This window comes from Alligator sinensis, unplaced genomic scaffold (assembly GCF_000455745.1).
Source record: "Alligator sinensis unplaced genomic scaffold, ASM45574v1 scaffold430_1, whole genome shotgun sequence".
NCBI classification, from domain to species: domain Eukaryota; kingdom Metazoa; phylum Chordata; order Crocodylia; family Alligatoridae; genus Alligator; species Alligator sinensis.
In genome coordinates this window covers 209,440-216,112 of record NW_005843227.1, presented here as the reverse complement: position 1 = coordinate 216,112, position 6,673 = coordinate 209,440, and positions in this window count along the sequence as shown.

The window sequence follows — 6,673 nt, the reverse complement described above, 5'->3', positions numbered from 1 at the left end:
TGAGAAGCATCTATGGATGCAAGCCAGAGTTTTGTTTGCTTTGCCAGCTGTGACATTGCATTGGTGGCTCATGTTTATCTTGTGGTCAATCATGACCCCCAAGTAAGGGTAGCACTGCCAAACCTACAAGTGTGCGGCAGGTTCCCCCCCTACCCCCGTCCCCCCTCTGAGGTGGAATACTTTGCAATTTTTGGTATTGAACATCATCAGGTTTCTCTCTGACCACTTTCTAAGCCTATCCAAGTCAGCCTGGATCACCAGCCTATCCTCAGATGTGGACCCTGTACCTCAATTTTTAGTGTCATTAGCAAACTTGGCCAGTGCACTTCTGACACCAGTGTCCACATCATTGATAAAGATGTTAAAGAGAACCAATCCAAGGATGGAGCCTTGGGGGACACCACTGGTCAAGGAGCACCATAATGATCCACTTCCATTGACTACCATTCTGGGTCTGGCCTTAGAGCCAATTCCCCAGTCATTGAACTGTGATGTAGCTGACGACACAGTTGGCAATTTTTTTCCATAAGAAGATCATGGGACACCAGATCAAAGGCTTTTTTAAAGTCCAGATATATGAGGTCAATCACTTCTCCCTTCTCCAGGTGATGTGTAACCTGGTCATAGAAGGAGATGAGATTGCTCAGGCAAGACCTACACACAACAAACCCATGCTGGCTATCCCTCAGCATGTTGCCATCAGGCAGCTTGTCAACAATGGTCTCTTTGATATCGGTTTCCAGAATTTTTCCAGTGATTGAGGTCAAGATGACTGGCCTGTAGTTCCCCAGATCTACTTTCCTCTCTTTCTTAAAGATGGGCAGTACATCAGCCTTCTTCCAATCTTCAGGTACTTCACCCGAGCATCACGAATCTTCAAATATCTTTGCTAGTGGCTGGGCTATGATGCCTGCCAGTTCCTTAAGTTCTTGGGGGTGCAATCTGTCAGGACCAGCTGACTTGAAGGTGTCCAGCCTCTCAAGGTGTTCCTTTAAAAGGTGTACAGTGATGCTGGGTATAAATTAAACGTCACCCTGGCCATCCTGCATCATGGTAGGCAGGGCAGCCCCTTTGGTCCGATGGAAAACCAAGGCAAAGTACCCATTAAGCAGGTTGGCTTTTTTCTTGGTGTCAGTTATCAGTTGTCCCACTTGGTTTAGCAGGGGCCCAATGTTACCCTTGCTTTTCTTCCGAATCCCACAAATCTGAAAAAGGATTTTTTATTGTCCTTGATATGTGTAGTCAGATGGAGTTCATTTGCAGCCTTGGCTTTTCTTGTTCGCTCCCTCTTGGACTCCTCTCCCTGACAAGTCATGGCCTAAACAACAAGCCTCCTGAGCTTATCAACGTCAGCTTTCCTGCAGTTGAGGACTTCTGCATTGTTGACTGACTTGCCAGCTTTAAGATGCATAGTAAAAATGCTGAGCTTGTGGCCACTGTCTCCCAGCTTTCCTTCAATTCCTAGGTCACCAACTAGATCATCCCCTTTGCCCAGAGGCTCCATTGTCTGAAGTTTTTAACAGCAGGTGAGACAAACTCACCGGAGATGGTTCAGACATGGAGGATCATACTGTGACTTGGAGCTTGGGGGACATGGGGCCTCCTGAGGGCCTTCCCTGCCTTTTCTATGGCTCTGGGCCCTGTTCAAATCAGCCAGCTCCACCCTGCACCTCCTGCTTTCCTAGTTAAGTGGTTTCCACCCCTCAGCCCATGCAAATAAGCACCACAGAGGCCCTGTTTATAGAGCAACTGCAGACAGGTTCCCCAGGACCAAGAGAGCTTTCCTTCTGTCCAGAAGTGATACCAACAGAAGGGCCATGGCCTCTGTCACCTTCATCCCCCTCCTCTTGCCAGTGGGTGGGTATATGAATCACAAGAGTCTCCCATACCTGTGCCTCTGAGCATCCCTATGACCTCCCTCTTCTTTCCCTCTGCTGGGATGCATCTACTCCCAGGTCAGCCTGGTGGAGTCTGATGTGGAAGCCCAGAAACCTGGAGAGACCCTCAGACTGACCTGCAGTGTGTCTGGACTCTCACTTCTCAGCCTCTTGTTGGCTCAGATCAAGTGAGTCACTGCACTAGTCTGATGCCCTAGCTGAAATGCATTTAAAATGGTAGTGAAAGGTGTGGCAGAAAGCCACCTTGGTCTCTCCCCAAAGTCTCTGCTATGTGACAATTGTGATAAGGATGGGCCCAGCAGAGAGACACATCCTTACCCTATCTCTTTAGATAACCTGAGCTGGATACATTCCTGAGGGAGGGGGGAAACCTGCTATCTCTGCCTACGTGACTGGCATCACATACCTGGGAGAGGGGCTTCCTTCCTGGTGGGCTAGAGTCTGCCCAGCAACTAGTGATGCATTTCAAATTGGTTAGCTCACAGCCAACAGGTGCTGACCTTCATTGGACCAGGTGAATGAGGTCCCAAGGGCTATATAAGTTAAGGACTGCCCAGGAAGAGGGGGCAGAAGCCATGAGGGATACCCAGGAACAAAGAGCTGGACCATCTGAAACTTGCCCTCTCTCTCAAAACTCGAGATCAAGGAACTGCCTGCCTCCAGAGGGATTCTCCAACTGCCTCTGGATGATAACTGTGAGTAAGATAACTGAGATCCGACTAGATATATAGCTTGCAGTAACTCAGATGTGCTCTCCAAAGCCACCTCAGCATCAGCAGAGAAATATCCAGCAGTCAAGTTCACCTGAGCCTGACCAGCACTTGCATCATGAAGAGGATGTTGGCATCATCTGAACTGAACCCCTGCACTTACCTGCCGACTTCCAGCACAGGCTCGCCAGCTACCACCTTGTAGCACAGTCCTTCTACAATGCTCCTATAGTAACCAACTCTCTAGACACCATGGCAACATTGCAGATGGTCTCTACACACATCCACTGGAATTGCATTGATGGAGACAGCACCAGCCATTAGCCCACACACGCAAAGGCAGATGACCACTCCAGCCAGAACAAACCCCCACAGGCCATGGAGGGGCACACAGAGAGAACCCCCATCCTCAGGCCCAGGGGTGTCTGGGTCCAGGGGAAGTTTCACTTCTGGGCTCCAGCTCTGAGGCCCCAACCAGAAGAGAGTGAAAACTTCTCACCTTCCAGCTGGGCACCTTTGCAGACTTCCTCTTCCACAGCTTCTGCCAGCTGCAGAGCAGAAGGCTTCCCAGAGTAGTCAACAACCTCCAGCTGCAGCCCCCAGGCTGAGCCTATTGGAGCAGCTGTGGCTGATGGCAGGCAATTGCAGCTCTGGGACATAATTCACAGATTCATAGATTGTAGCCTGGAAGAGATCTTGGAAGATCATTGAGTCTAGGCCCCCCTGCACCAATCAGGAAAGACAACTGGGGTCAAGTAATCCCAGTAAGGTGACTGTCCAGTCTCCTCTTGGAGATTTCTAGGGTAGGCAATTGCACCACCTCTGGAGGGAGCCTATTCCACTGTCTGGATGCCCTAGCTGTGAAGAAGTTTTTCCTAATGTTGAGCCTCAAATGGTCTTCCAGGAGTTTGTGACCATTACTCATGGTTTTCCCCACGGATGCCCTGGTGGACAGTTGTTCACCGATCCCTTGATGTATGCCCCTGATCTAGTGGTAAGTTGCTACCAAGTCCCCTCTCAGCCTTCTCTTCTTCAGGCTGAAAAATCCTAGGTTCTTCAGCTTTACTTCGTATGACTTGATGTGTAAGTCTCTGATCATACAGGTGGGCCTCCTCTGGACTCTGGTGAGCTTTTCCACCGCTGGCACCCCACATCCCTTGTTGAAGTGCGGCACACAGAACTGGATGCTGTACTCCATCCGTGGTCTCACCAATGCCGAGTACAGCAGAAGAATCACTTTCTTGGTTTTGTTGGAGATGCATCGATTGATGCACGCCAGAGTATTATTTTCTCTGCTGGCTACAGTGTCACACTGCCAGCTCATGTTCATACTGTGGTCGATTATTACTCCCAGGTCTCTTCCATTCATAGTGCTGGTCAGATTACCAGGAAGGTGTTGCTAAGCCTGTAGCTGTACAGGGAACTGTTGGTCCCCAGATGGAGTACTTTACGTTTCTCGATGTTGATGTTAAACCTCATCTGGTTCCAATCCACCCAACTTGCGAGCCTGTCTAGGTCTGCCTGTATCAGCAGCCAATCTTTAAGCATGACTGCACTTCCCCCTAACTTGGTGTTGTCTGTGAAGTTGGCCAGTGAGCTCTTCACCCCCATATCCAAATCATTGATGAAGATGTTAAAAAGCACTGAACCAAGCATCGACCCCTGAGGGACACCACTGGCCACTTCTTGCCAAGATGACAGAGATCCGTTCAGTAGAGCTCTCTGGGTCCTACCCCATAGCCAGTTTCCTACCCCACTAACTGTCTCACAGTTAAGCCCACAATCTGTCAATTTTCTCATGAGAACATCGGGGGAATACCAGAACAAATGTTTTTTTGGAAGTCAAGGTATACACTGTCAACCTCCTCTCTCTTATCTAGGTGGCAAGTAACCAGCCCCATCTCCTTTTATGATCAGGTAAGATAAGACCTGCCCATGATGAAGCCATGCTGACTGTCATTCAGGCTTGCAAAAGGTAGGATTCTATCGCATATAGATGCTTTGATTAATTTTTCCAGGATTTTCCCTGGGATAGAATTTAAGTTAATTGACCTATAGTTACCTGGGTCCTCCCTCCTACCCTTTTTGAAAATGGGCATAAAATTGGCCTTTCAAGTCCTTAGGGATTTCTCTGGAGTGCCACAAGTTTTGGAAAAAAATCACCAGGGGGCCACAATGACTTCAACCAGCTTCTTCAGCACCCTTGGATGAAGTTCATCCAGGCCTGGTAACTTATATATGTCTCTCTCTCTCTTTTTTTTTTCACACCAGTTGTACAGCAACAGTAGGAAGGAGGTCATTCCTACCTTGCTGCTTCTGTACTCTATCTGGCATGTTTTTCCCGTTTGCCTTGTGAAAGACGAAAGAAAAGTTCAGGAGCTCAGTTTTCTTTTGAGCACTGGTAACTAGCTGCCCCGAGTTGTTGAGCAGTGTCATAGAATCATAGAAGTTGGGTCGGAAGGGACCTTGTAGATCTGCAAGTCCGACCCCTGCCTGGGCAGGAGGGAAACTGGGCTCAAGTGACCCCAGCCAGGTTGACATTGAGCCGCTTCTTAAAGACCCCCAGGGTAGGAGCCAGCACCACTTCCCTTGGAAGTTGGTTCCAGGTCCTAGCCGCCCTGACTGTGAAGTAGTTCCTATGGATGTCTAATCTAAACCTACTCTCCAACAACTTGTGGCCGTTATTCCTTGTTATTCCGGGGGGCACTAGCAGGCAAGGCAGAGCCCACAGCCCCAGCCCACAGCCTGGCCCCAGCCATGAAGCCCAGGACCAGTCCTTCCCTCTGTCTGTCCTGACCACAGTGTCTCCCTCTGTGCCAGAGACTCAAAGCCCTGTGCAGAGAGAGCAGGGCCCCATGCTGAGCACTCCCAATCTGGAGCTGCTTATACCCCCTTGGGAGCAACATGCAAACCCCTATAAGGAAGCTCCTGGGTAAATACAGCCCCTGGGTCCCAGAGCCTCAGTCCCTACCCTGCCCCCCTCCTGTCTGTTGAGAGTCTGCCTCATTATATAGCAACAGCAATTAACTCCTTATTCCTACTCTTGTTTTTCTTTCCCACATAGGTTTTGGGGAAGATTCAAAGGAATCCAGGGCTCTGGAGCTTCCTCCCTGGACCTTATTTTCCCCCTGGTTTATCTTTCCTTTAGGTGTCCTCTTTGCTTTGCAGCTGGTTAAATATGGCCAAGGGGTGGTGAAGCTTGATGAGACCCTCACCCTGACCTGCACTGTCACAAGTTACTCCATCAGCAGTGGTTACCAGTGGAGCTGGATCCAGCAGCCTCCTTGGAAAAGGCTGGAGTGGAGGGGGTATATTGACAACAGTGGCAGCACCAGCTACAACTTGACCCTCCAGAACTGCATCCAGTTCCCCTTACCAGAGGCCATACCCAGGGACACCTCCAAGAACCAGTTCTCCCTGCAGCTGTGCTCCCCGACAGCTGCAGACACCACCATGTATTACTGTGCCAAGGACACAAGAGCAGAGCAGGGGCTGTACTAAAACAGGAAGCCTGTTCTTCTTAATGTAGCAGAATTACAACTCAGACAGGGAAATTTCCACCGGGAAACCACATGTACGTAAAAGGGAAACTCGAGCAGGATCAGCCTTGGCCATCTGAGTACTTATTATATTTGGACCTATAAGTTCCCAGAGAGCAAGATTCTGGGGTCTTCACCAGGCATTTGACCTCATAAAACAGTACATCCATCACAGATTTTTCGGTCCTTGCCCCCATGAATGGCTATGGCAAAGGGGCTCTTCACTCCCTGGGGCACTAGGGATGCCCAGCTCTGCCTGCCCAAGGGGCCATCAGCACCATATTGCACCAGCTCCTGAATTCCCATGAAACTTCTGTCCTGTCTTTTTATTCAGCAAAAAACATTCCTAAAGGCTTGAGAGGAAGCACCCAGGCTCTCCTCTCCCATGCCAGTTTTTCTTAGATTATTTAGGCTCTCATAGAAATCCTGCTCATGGACACCAAAGCAAAGAGGGCCTTGCTCATCCACCTCAGCAATCACCTGGCGCCTTCTTTCCTGTTTCTATATTGCATTGGACGTTTCAAAC